This window comes from Anser brachyrhynchus (genome assembly GCF_964034855.1).
Source record: "Anser brachyrhynchus genome assembly, chromosome: 14".
Taxonomy (NCBI): domain Eukaryota; kingdom Metazoa; phylum Chordata; class Aves; order Anseriformes; family Anatidae; genus Anser; species Anser brachyrhynchus.
Window position 1 is genome coordinate 18713086 of NC_137709.1, and position 13018 is coordinate 18726103.

General features: G+C 36.1%; 1 protein-coding gene across 13 annotated transcripts in view; it reads left to right on the top strand.

Annotated features, from left to right (window-relative positions):
* Nucleotides 1–12027, top strand: part of LOC308177538 (uncharacterized protein) — a gene marked incomplete at its 5' end in the record, with an annotated part of 322880 nt that extends 310853 nt beyond the window's left edge. For all 13 annotated transcript variants that reach the window (XR_013939209.1, XR_013939210.1, XR_013939211.1 and 10 more), the window contains one exon: nucleotides 10167–12027. The remainder of the gene's footprint in view (nucleotides 1–10166) is intronic.
* Between the last annotated feature and the right edge of the window lie 991 nt (nucleotides 12028–13018).

Consider the following 13018-nt stretch of genomic DNA (forward strand, 5'->3'; position numbering starts at 1 on the left):
TGGTGAATGCTGAGTCATTTATGAATAGGACAATGCTGTTGGGTCCAAAAGCTTGTATTTCACAAAGCTATGATACAGGTTGGCTTGTTGGGCAGTCTTTACACAGGAAAAGGCCATGGGGAAATTGATGGGAAGGCTGCAAGCAAACTGGAAAAGCTATGAAATATAAACAGTTCTTTGATACTTGCCTGCTCTTTATCTGGGCTTAAAACTAGAGTCTATCTATCTATTTCATTTGTATTAAAGTCCTTCAAGCATTTCAAGAGTAATTAGACACAAGGAAGGTAAACTTAGCCTACATTGCCCTTATATATTGTAGTTGAAACCCACACACTATTTTACGGTGATAAATTTTTAAAGGCCTATAAAAATACATTTTCGAGTGCTTTTTTCCCTCTGAATTCATAGAAATGCTTTATCAGCACTTTTTGGACGTGCATAAAACATTGACATGAAAGCACAGTAGGATACTTGCTTATGCCGGCCAAGAAGTACCTTTGTACCACAAGGGATAAAAACAAACAAACCTCTTTTTTTTTCGGTTGTTGCCAGAATTCATTTCTGTAAAGGGAATGTTGCTCTATCAGCCTGGATGCAATCTGAGGTACTGCTGGGCTGGGAATAGCAGAAAGGTGCAATCCTAATATGAATATGAAGTAAGTATCTACTGTAGTTCTAGAGAACGGTTGTTATTCATTATAAATATACCAATAGATGGCTCAAGTTGAATAGTACTTTTTATGCTTTACATATTTTTGTAAAGCATAAAAGGAGAAAAGCTGCTCTTACTGGATATATTTATCTGAATTATGTATGCTTATGCTGATTTTACAAGATCATTAAGAATAGAAAAACAAAATACTCCCGTAAAGATTCATTTGACTTAGATTTTTTTTTTCCATAGATTTTATTTCTGGATATGCTGGCTGAAATTTTTAATTCTAGATTTGCCCTAATTAAGTTGATAAAAAAATAGATAAGTTGAAAAGTTTCTGAGGTTTGTTTTCTTTTACTAATGTCCATATCACTGAATTTCAATAGCAATATTTTGGAAAGTACAGAGTTTACAAACAGCTGTAGATAAGACAAGAATAATTAGCAATGACAATATGATTGTCAGTTCTAATAACTTAATACTTGTACAAAATAACCAGTCACATGGACTTAATGAATGAAAACAATTTGGAATATTTACAGATACTTTGTAAAAATGACTTAGCCCTGGCAGTTAATACGGTCTACAGAAAATCTAGCAAGTTACACAAATTGCCCTGAGGGTACACTGGCTCTGATAAAAACTAATAATATAAGAATAAGTTAATATGAACCTAGATCTTCAACTGAATCAACTTGGCCCTTGAATCAAATTATCTTTATGAACTTCAGTGGTATAACAAAAAAATACAAAAAGTATTTTTGCTGTTATTAAAATTATTTTGTGTTAATTACTTTTTGCATTATGGTTAGATCTTGCTTGCATTTTTTTTCTGAAATTGCCAAAAAAAAAAAAAAGTTGAAAAGAGAACACTGATTTAAGAAGCTAGGCAGAGTAAATTCCACAAAGTACATGAACAGACTAACATTTCTTTAGGTTCCTAAAATTCAGGATTTCATGTTATGATCAGAATTTGAAGTAATACTCATCTGAAGTCTTTGTCTTTCTATTGTATTTGTCTGTGATCATGTCTAATTTTGCTTTTCATATTTGTCCACATGACATTCAAAGTGATCTTCAATTTAAAAATTCCCAAAGAACTGTAAATCACTACAAATGAAAAACAACTGAATATTTTACATTCTTGGGTGAATAGTACTATATAATTGCAAAGTATTAATTTATTAGTTCTCATTTTGTCTTCTCCACAAAGAAGCAGAATGCCAAACCTGAAGAAGATCATATGGTCTTAATGTTTGGCCTTCTGGCATAATAAAAACTTCATTCTTTATGGCCTGACCTCTGAAAAATAATGCATCTTTAAATAAAACCTGTATTTAACCTTTTATATCTTGGTTAGAAACACTTCCCTTTTGCATATTTTATTCTTTCATGACTGCATGGATTTGAATTTCTCTTTTTAAGCTTTGGGGACTGGAATTATATAGGACTTTTTTGTTATTGCACTTCTTGGCACTTATGAAAATATATTGAGAGTTTAGAACTGTGCATCCTATGAGACAGAACTTACCAAAGAGCAGCAAGTCACTATTAGAAAATGTCTGCTAGTCCCTGAGGATCTTTTTCTATTACCTACCTCTAAATGAATGACTAACATAATGGATTAGTCTTTTCACCCTCGTTACATGACTAGAAGACTTTATGAACTAGCAGGAACATATTTTGATTTCACTGGTGTCCTTCCCCATCACTACTGCTGAATTTCCAAATGTTTGTGGTACTCAACAGAATCCAGATGAATTCTCCAAATTGTTAGAGGCTAACACTGTTGTTCTGATTCTCTTTTTGCTTGACCTCCATATGTCCCCTGCATAATTCTACCTTTTCCCAGCATCAAATCAGCGACAAGATCAAAAATGCATCTAGTCAGATAGCAAAGGTGTTCTCAGCTCAAAAGTGCAACAGGAATTTCAACAAGAAAATGCAAGGCAAAAATTCTAAACATGTACATGCATAAATGAAGAGAAATGTATCTGCTTGTCTTAAGGTTTATACCATCAGCTTGGATGTATTGATTTTTGTGAAACTCCTTTATATTGCCCTTCAAAAACTTACCATACAAACAATGTATATGGGGGTACCTTTCTGAGAGCCCATTTTAAGGAGATAAAAGCTGCAAGGACGTTTGAATACATCCAACAATCTTTTTATTTGCATGTTATATTTATAGCTATCAGGTAACGTTCAAGTAAATGTTTGGATTTGACTTAGTTATTATGAATCTCAGTGACAAGTATATTCTATTCTAAATACATAAAATAGCAATAGATGTATTTGAAATGATACAATTTTGAACTCAGCATTGTGCTTTGATGAGATCTGCTTGCCACAGAAACTGGTGATTTGAGATAGGCTGGGGTAGTTGAATGCTCTGATCTCTACTGTCTGTAGTGCAGGCTAGAGCAAAGTTGTCTTACCTGGAAAATTTTAGTGTGTCCTCTATAGTCAGTTCTGAGGTAATACCTTTGAAATCTTTTTCATGACGTCCTACAGATTAAGCCAAGAGTGGTGCCAGTATCAGGGGCTGTATCAAGTGCTTTATCAGTACTGTATCAAGAAAGTGTTTTGGCCAGCCACAGAGCTGTCAGCTAGCCACTTCTGGCTGCCTTCTTGCTAGCTTAAGTTAGCCAACACCTGGTTTGAAAGAGTAAACCGTGGATTGTGATTTTTATGGATTAAAAAAAAAATAATTACTAAGTAGTAACTGTTTCTGCTCCTTTTCTGAGAGTACAGACTGATGATGGTATTAGTTACTCCATCTTATTTCTTATTTCTCAGAGCTGAGGAAAATACCTGGTTTATAATGAAGTCATCACAATACTTTTTGTCATTCTGGTGTGGCACAGGCAGGAGTCAAATATACTGTTATGAACAAATGTCTTCAAAACCAACAGTCTGCTTCTCCAGTAGCTGGATAAGAACCACGGACTGTGAACTGTGCTATTCTTTCCATTGTTTAGGTATACAGTTGTTTAATAGAAAACTAAATTATATACATGAGAAAATTGCTTAATGCAAAAACACATCTGCTTTTATAAGAAAATAAATGCCATGGGGACTTCTGGTATTGAACTGTTTCCATGAGAATTGCTTACTTCTTAATTAATTGGTATGTATGCTATAACAATACCCATTAAAAGCCACAGCGTATGCTGCAGAACTGTCTCTCACAGCCTCTAGCCGAAATCTGAAGGGAAATAAATCAGAGGTTAGCCAAAAATTGTGTTCTAGTCACTGAACAAACTTTGCAATTAGAGGTTCAGATGTTGACTTAAAAAAGACAAGAAACAGGTGATTTGACATTCAGACTGTACAATAGAAACAAACACAGATGCCATCTTTAGAAAGAAGACAAATCATAGACCAATAGTTGCAGGGGAACATCACTGTACTCTGTGTTATAGCTCAGCAGAGATAAGCAAACTGTGAACTAAATAAATTGCAGCCGGTGTAAGTTATGCTACACAAAGACGGAACAAAGAGAAGATCAAAAGGCATGGGAGTCTGCAAGATTAGAACAACTGAAATTGTTCTCTTTCTTCTCACGGTATCAGTTTTGCTTCATGCAGCACTGAGCAAGATCTGGGCAGTGCTTTCTGGAAAGAGTGTCTCTTTTGAGACAGTGCTCTCATTATCAAATGAGGAGTTCATTTCTTAAAATGACTATACAAAACTAACAGAAGCCTTGTATGTACACATGCATACATATATTGTATGTACATATGAAATAACATATGCTAGCAAAAAACAAATATTAGTTTAAAACACTGAGACAGACAGCATTAAAAGAAATGGTTTGGGGGAGGCTTGCTTTTTTTTTTTTTTTTTTTGGTGTATGTGTAGAATCTCTCCCTCCCCCTTGGAAAGTATTGCTGACAACAGTAAATTTCTTTTTCTTTAAGAAAAACAGGACATGAGAATAACAGAAATCTTTTAGTCCTTTTATCTGGTTATTTTAAGATAATTTAAATGTAATTCTTGTTTAATCATCACACATTTTAGTGCAATCTGACAGATATTATGGTAGTGGAATAGCCAGTGTACCAGAATAGCTGTGTAATTGAATCTCCTTGCTAGCTGAGCACCTACTTATGACTTCTAAACTCATAACTCTGTCCTCAGAAGAGAACAGGCATGTACAGCTGTCACACAGCAGTTCTATTGAACAGCGTAACTGACTTCCATAACAGCAAATGTTGAGTTGGAAATTGTTAGCTTTCAGTTCAAAACTATTGGATATGGTAGACTGGAATTTGCTGGTTGAGTGCCTGGGTCTTGAAGAAGCAGGGTATCCAGAGGGTGAGCACTTCATGAAAATCTCATGTTGTCAAGAACCTGGTATGTTTATGTCTACTGTCATTAGAAAAAAAAAAATAATCTTCTTCTATATATCCTAGCACCAGGCAATCCTGGTACTGAGAATCCTGTCAGGAATTCTACATCCAATTTTAGTAGAAAAACATTACAGAAAACAGAAAGTAAAGCAAAAATATTTTTGCAAGTCACTATGCCTCGTTTCAGTCTGTTTTCTATAGATACATAGAAGAGATGCCCGTAGATGAGTTTGTGCTATAAGACTGGAACTTGAATGTAGTAAAACTCTGGGACCTGTATGACACATTTTCAGTACAAGGTCAAAAAGTGTCATTCCACTCAAGTCTGCAGATATGAAAAAAGGGATTAATATAGACCAGTAAAGAGAAGCACCTACTTTTACTATCAACATTATTTAAAAAACTTCACTGTGATCAATAGGAAGTGTAATAGATCAACATTATCTGAAAATCATCTACTGAGACATGATGATAGAGGCTATTATATTAAAAGAACTTAAGCATCTGAACGTGCAAAAAGGCATTCACTGTGATTTTCAGATGTGCTCCTGTAGCATTTATATGTATGTTTAAATGCCTAATACTTTTAAAAATCTAGCCTTTCATATGTAACTACAGGAATAGCAAATCTCTCAGAAAAAATTGCTGCTTTCTGAAAAAAAAAAAAAAAAAGGGAAGAGCCAGCCTGGTCATTTCTACTGTCACTTCCCTGTAGTTCTCTTTTTAACCTGTGTTGTCTTCAATTAGGAATTGTTTTGATTACATAAAAGATAACAGGTTGCTGTACTCACAAGGTTTGAGCATGGTGTTCCTTGGAATCAGCACACAATCATGTGGCTGTAGACACAGGTATCATCATATTCAGTATTAAAAGCAGAGGGGAAAGATTTTTCTCCAGACAAAGATACTCAGCTTCAGGAAATAAGGCATTTATTTAAGGGTCTTCTGACTCTTGTACTAGTTACTACAGACCATGTTTGATTGAAGTGATACAGGCAGCCAGCTGCAGTGTGTCTTGACAAAATAATGGGATCACTAAGCTACTTCAGAGCCTTGTCCCATCAGACCATTACAACCACTGAAGTGGATCAAGTGGTTACATAAGACATTAGAACTAATGGAGTGATTTTATTTGTACTCGAGCAAATCCACCATTGCCTGCCCTTTGACTGACTAGGTAAATATCTGGGTAACCTTAAAGGATAAGACATTTTTCTAGCCCTAAAAAAGTCAAGTACGTCTGTCTTTTGCTCATATTTTAAGAGCCAGGTCAATTCTTGTTTCTTATGCTTAATTCTGTCTTTTGAGCAAAGAGAAAGATAGCTGTTTATAAATTCTTTAAGTTCTGGTGAGTGGGAAAGACACTTGCAGAGGCAGCCTGAGAGATCGCATTTTCATTTTCCAGAAATAGGCATGGGGCTGGCACTCAAGACAGAATTCTGTGCATTTTTGAAACAAGTAGCAAATTGGACCTTAGGAGAATGATAAGCAGGTGGCTGAAGGACACCCACTCTAAATCCAAAATGAAATGGGAAGGGAGACCAGTGCTAGTCTTTTTTATTTACAGTTCTTTTCAAACTTTACAGTCATCCACTAAATTCAGAAATGATTTTTCCATGATATTGTTATAAAGATTGTGTCTATATTAAAACTGAAATCCCAAAAGGTTCTTGGTGAAAGCCTTCTTTGGATCATGATGTTTCGGGCAATCACCTACGCAACTGGGGTGCACAGTAGATGGAGCCAGAGTTTTCTTGAAGGGCATACAGGGATAACACAAGAGGTAATAGGCATGTTAAAAAGAAATGCAAATTGCAAGCAGATATAAGAAAATACTTTTTTACTGTAACGGTGGTCAAATATTGGAATGGGGCTGACACAAGCTGTGAAATCTCCATGCTTGGCTGAAGTCATAGCTTGACTGGACATGGCCCTGAGGAGCCTGAACTAAGTGGAACCACCTCAGGCAGGAGATGATCCCCAGGGTCCCTTATAACCTAGGGAGTTCAGGGACAACTGTTCCACTTCAAGTAGACACTCTGGGCCACATCCTGATGTTAGTCTGAATATTTACAGAGTTTAGAAAGAAATGAAGAAGGAAGTAGTGTTGGCAGTGACATAGAACTTCTCTTGGGCCTAAATTCATTTTCATTTCTAAATGAACAGTTCTTGTCACTGCTTGTTGGAACAATGCTTTTTTGGGGTATTGAGAAGAATTGTTACTCTATTCTGTAATACTACACACTTGAGACAAAAACTACTTTTCATCACAGATTGTTGGGAATTGGATGTAGATGGATGATTTTGCATTTGTTTGTTATACAAATTTCTGTGCTACAGCCTTTTAATGTTAACCCACAAGTATTAAGGGCACAATTTTTATTACTTTCTAAGATCTATAAAGTGATTGTGAAAAGATACAGTAAACATTCTTTGAAGTAAAGCTTGTTGATATCTCATTAGAATGAAAAATATAACTTTTGGCTAGGGAAGTTTGCCAATTACATATAGCCCTTGAAGGTGTTTTGAAGCTTGATTTGGGCCACAAACCTAATTTTGACTTTTGACATTGAAATTCAGTCAGATGAGCAGTTTCTAAATGGCAGACATTAATGTCTAACAGCATGCACTGAAAAAAGGTTTTATTGGCCTAACTCCTCTACAAATGTGTTGCGGAATAAGTTTGCCTTCAAGAGGAGCATGTGGATATCTTGTACAGGTGACACATACTTTGGAAAATGACATTAATCAGCTAAAGACGTTCGCTTCTGGTCTTAAACTCCTTGGTCTGGAGCAGGCTACACTGGAAATCACTCAGACTGAAGTGTTGAACTGATAGAGAGTTGTGTGAACACAGTTACTGTACTGTGCAAATCTTGCAACATCCATCATTTAAAGCATCAGCATAAATTTATTTTCTATTAAGCTGTTCTTTTGTTAAAGAGTGGCCAGTTCACAGCGTGATTTTAGAAAGTAGGACAGCCGATGAATATACATTTTTAAAAGCCTCTAGCCAGTGTCAAACAGTTGAAGAACTAGAGCTAGTCCTTTTTATCACAAGGATAACTGCTAAGATTGATATTCCTTATTTGACACAATGTAATCCGCGCATACACTGAGAAGAATATTGAATTCTTAAAGTCAGTTGTTTCTTTACATTTAAGTATGTTAGTGATGTTGATCAGATGTCAAAGCTTGGACAGTTTGTTCTCTAATACCCTGAACTTGGCAACATTTCTCCTAGAGAGTGGCATTTCAGCTTATTTCATTGTTTAGACAGTGAAAGCAGAAGAAAAATCTTAACCTTTAAAAAATAAATTTTAATAACATTCTGAAATTTGCAAAAGGCCATCAGACCCTGCACCTGCTGTGTTGACCTCTGCTGACCCTTTCTGACAGAGGAAAATGCACTTATGCTATGAAAAAGAACATACAGCATTAAATAATTTAAGTGGGTAAATTTATTATTCTAAAAAAGGCAGCTTTGGCCCCTTGTCCCAAAGTGAAACCAAAGCAGCAAATCAGCATAACTGGAGCTAAAAGTAAAGGAACAGTAAAATGATCATCTTTCTAGAAGGTAGCAAGCCTCCTCCTTGTTGCTCTGTACTGGTGCAGCTTTACCAACTTGGATGGCGTAATGCCAGTTTTTTTTACCAGCTGAGAAGCTGGCTTGGTAATGGAATACAATCAATCATCAGTTCCAGCCTCTCTCTGAACATAGGAAGATTCCTTCAAGTGCCTAAACACACAGAGACTTCCTTCATTATACACATCTAAGAAACAGTTTGTGTTTGGGTTCACATTCAGGGCTTGATGATCATACTCCATTCTCAGGCAACTGGATTATGTTTCCTATAGTCTGTAATAGGCCTTGTCTCTGCAGCCGTGAAATAGCCAAAGTGGACTAAGAACTGTGAGATAAGGGAAAATGATGTAGAAATTGCTTGTAGCATTTTTCATATTTCTTGTAAGATAACATGTTAAGTTGTTAAACCATTAGACTAAGACGACCTCAAAGCTTCTTTCTAGTGAAATTATTTTGATTTACATACCAACTATCTCTCAGAGCAGTAGCTATGTATTTATCAATGATTCTTCAGGCTGAAACATATTTTATTTTTTTTTTCATATTTGGATACTGTTTGCTTTTAATCCAAGTAAGTGAAAATAGAGTATTAAGTGGAAAACAGTACTACCCAGGGATAATAAATGCTTTTAAACAGCAGAATGTATATTAGCAGCAACTTCTTCAAATCATTTTACACATTTCATATGTGCAGACATTGTTCCTTTATTTTTATTTTATTTATTTTATTTATTTTATTTTATTTTATTTATTTTATTTATTTTATTTTATTTTATTTATTTTATTTATTTTATTTTATTTTAATTATTTTTTACTTTATTTTACTATTTTATTTTATTCCAGGCACAGAATGTAGGAATACAGATTTTGAACTTGTGTATGAGTGTGCTTACAGAGGCAGATGGTTTGTAACTATTTTAAGCTGCATTCTCCATTCAGATTAATAGATTTGAATGTTAGAATCTTCATGATACATGAAGAATTGTCCTGAGAAGAAAAAATTATTTATAAAGATGTCAATCTCCTTTGAATAGAAAACTGCAAATGCATTATCTTTTCTCCTTACTGGTACCAACATGCTATGAAACAAGACTTTGTAATACTTATGCCACCAATCTGTATGTCACTGAACACCTGTTTTTTACATGGTCTATTTGAAGATTAATTGCCTATTTTGCAGCAAAAGCTTCTTGTTGGGAAAACCCAGTTATGACAGTGCTTTTCTAGATCATTACCCTTAATGTAACTACATATACAACATGATGATTATTGACTAACCACATTTTAAAATTGCCATTTACAAGTAAAAGAAAAAAAAAGGCAATTATTCTATATTCACTGTCATGACTCTACAGTTGACTGCTGAGGCAGTGTCTTTGTCTTTAATTCACACTTGTTAGAGCTAAAGTACAAGTTCTAAGAAAGACATGATGCAAGCTCAACAAAAGAATCATAACAACTGCTGCACGTTCCCCCCCCCAAAAAAAAACAAAAAAACAAAAAAACACCTGGGGGCAAAAACAGGCAAATGATGATGATGATAATGATGATGATTATTCTTATTTTGCAGAAGCAACTTATCTGTAGAAGTGATACCTTGGTTGCAGTACTCTTCATCACTCAGAATGGTTTTTCAGTACTAGAAGTATGAGAAGATGATGACACTAAGATGAGAACTGAAGATATATTTGATCAGAAAAAAATATGAAGATTTCAGAGCTTACAAAACAAATGTGATGATTTTCTTGGCCCCATCCACAAAAACATTTCCCACTGGAAAACTTCTGCAACCTTGATGAACTCCAGAAGCAGTAGTTGTGTGTGCGTTTACAAAAATCTTAATGCGTGAGCAACTTGTCAGAATGGTGTCCACCTGAATTCAGGGACAGCTGTACAGCTTTGCAAACCTGAGAAGCACCAAATGGGAGAAGGGCATGTGAAGTATTTTTATTTGTGTACATCTAGCTGAAAGGTTTATTTATTCTTGTATTTAGGCCAAGCACAAGAGAAGCGAGCCTATCTTACCTGATATGTACTATATTAGTGTGATCGCTGTGCTGGAAATGATCAATTTTCTTTTGCAATATTGTTCCTATAGTCAGCTGCCAAAAAAAAAATGTTAAAATTTTGTCATATTTTCTGCTCAAATTTTTGTAATATCTATATTGCATACATGTAACTGCAGTATATACATTGGTGACAATGGCTTTTTGTATGTGATGTGATATATATGTTAAACATCTTGGATAAGTAAGTTGTTGGCCTCCGTATTCAATAAAAGCATACAAATACTGAAGTTTGTAGTTTTCTTCTCAGTGTTCAGGCCTAGATAATTATATAACATTACAGTCGCCAGTAGAGCACTTATATAAATGCCTAGAACTCAACCAAATGGATCCTGGTTTAAAAAAAAATGTATGTATTTGCCCCTACTCGTCAAAAGGACAGGTTCAGTACAGGTTGTGTATTTACTGTGTGGTGGGCGAGCTTGGCCTACGGCCTACAGCCTGAGAACACCCAGCCAGTTCAGCAGTAGGGCACAGAACTCTTAATTTTGGGGTTTCTCCTCATGGAAGCTCTTCATGGGCTGCAGGGGAATCTCTGCTCCTGTGTCCGGAGCATGTCCTCCCCGCTTTTTCTCTCAGCAGTATGGCAGGGCTGCTCCTCACACCTTGTTTTTCTCTCTCCTCAGTGTCATGTAGCACTGTGCTCTCTCTGAGGAGATTTTCACAGTGGCACCACCAGTGTCGCAGATGGTCTCAGCTGGGCCCTGTGGTGGGGCCCTCAGAACCTTCCAGAACCTTCTGGAAGGGGCAGCGCAGGGCCCGCCCAAGCCCGGCCTCTCCTCATGGTAGCGCCTGCAGCTCCACTGCCAGCGCCTGGGCGCTGACGCCCCACACGTGCTGACAGGAATTCAGTTAAAAAGTTAAAAAGGAATTAGATGCCAACATTCTTTGTGTTGGCAGGAGAGTAGAATCAAAGTCTCAGGTAGCTTGTTGTTGTCCTGTGCTATTTATTAAATCTAGTTTCATAACTGAGACAATTTCACAGTAAAGCACAAGCATAGTTTTACAATCCAGCGTATACCTTATATTAAGTTTCATTTCATAAAAACTAAGTCTATTTAAACTCCTTTTCTGAGCATTGTAGAAGTTTCGTTGTGCCTAACGGGTGAAGAAAAACCTTCACTTGTTTGTTATGAAAGATTTAATTCAAGCTGGATACTTTTAAAAATCTCTTTCCATGTTTGTCTTCCTGACCTTAAGATACTTAGTCATTTATATTAAATGAACTTTGCTGCGGACTTCTGTTTCAAACTAGCACTACAGTGTTAAACTGTGAATGTGAAAGATTATCATCTTGGCTACTACATGATATTGCAATTAAAGACCTCTTCAGCCATTAGTTGCTTTTTCTCACCGAATGGAAACATGACATTTCAGAGGCTGTTAATTCCTCAAATCTCTTCTGCCATGTTCTTTCTCTAGTGCTACATTAAGTCAGAAGCATGGCAGGAAAAGTTATCCCCACAGGCCTGGTTTGGAGGTTGGGCTCAACTTCAAGGAAGTTCCAAAATTGTGGGAAAAGTTTTGATTAAATTTGGGCCATTATTCAGAATGACAATTTTTTTTGCATGCATAACTTTCAAAGCGGATCAATAATGGAGAAACCAAGAATTGTTAATATATGTAGGTTAAATTCCTAGTTTTCCACATGGCATTTTTGAAACTGTGAACCTGTGTTAATCTGGAGCCTAGTTTCCTTTCACACGTGGTCTGTCTCGAACCATAGTATCGTTTAGGTTGGATAAGGCCTTCAGGATCATCAAGGCCAACCTTCGACCTGACCTAACGAGCCCCATGACTAAACCATGTCCTTTAGTGCCACATCCATGAGTCTCTTATATAGGTGTTTAAAAGATAACTGACTCTCTCAGAGCACATTTCACCACAGAACTTAAATGCCTGACAGCGATGCAGATGAGAAAAAGCTTGTCAAGTGTGCAAATCAAAAGAGTTTGGGAAAGAGACTGGCAAAAATTCACATCCTGTACTCCATTCCAGTGCTTTACAGTTATTCATGTGTGTGCATAAGATTAGACCTCCAGAATGACACTCTTGGGACGGGAAGGACTGTTAGAAATATTGAGTTGCCTAAAATTTCATAGGTACACAAAGACTACAGACTCTATCTATGACATCTTAATAGCTAGCTAAATACCTAATTTCTCACTAGAATATTATGAAATGTTGTTCCACATTGAACACCTAGATGGCAGCTTTGAAGTACCTTGCTAAGTCTAACCTTTAGTCTACAGTTTCTTGGTGGTTTCTCTGCTTCTGGTGAAGTTCATTTGCGCAAAAGAAAATGTAAGATTTACAGAGTCACAAGCAGAACAAAAATTACATGGTTAGAACATTT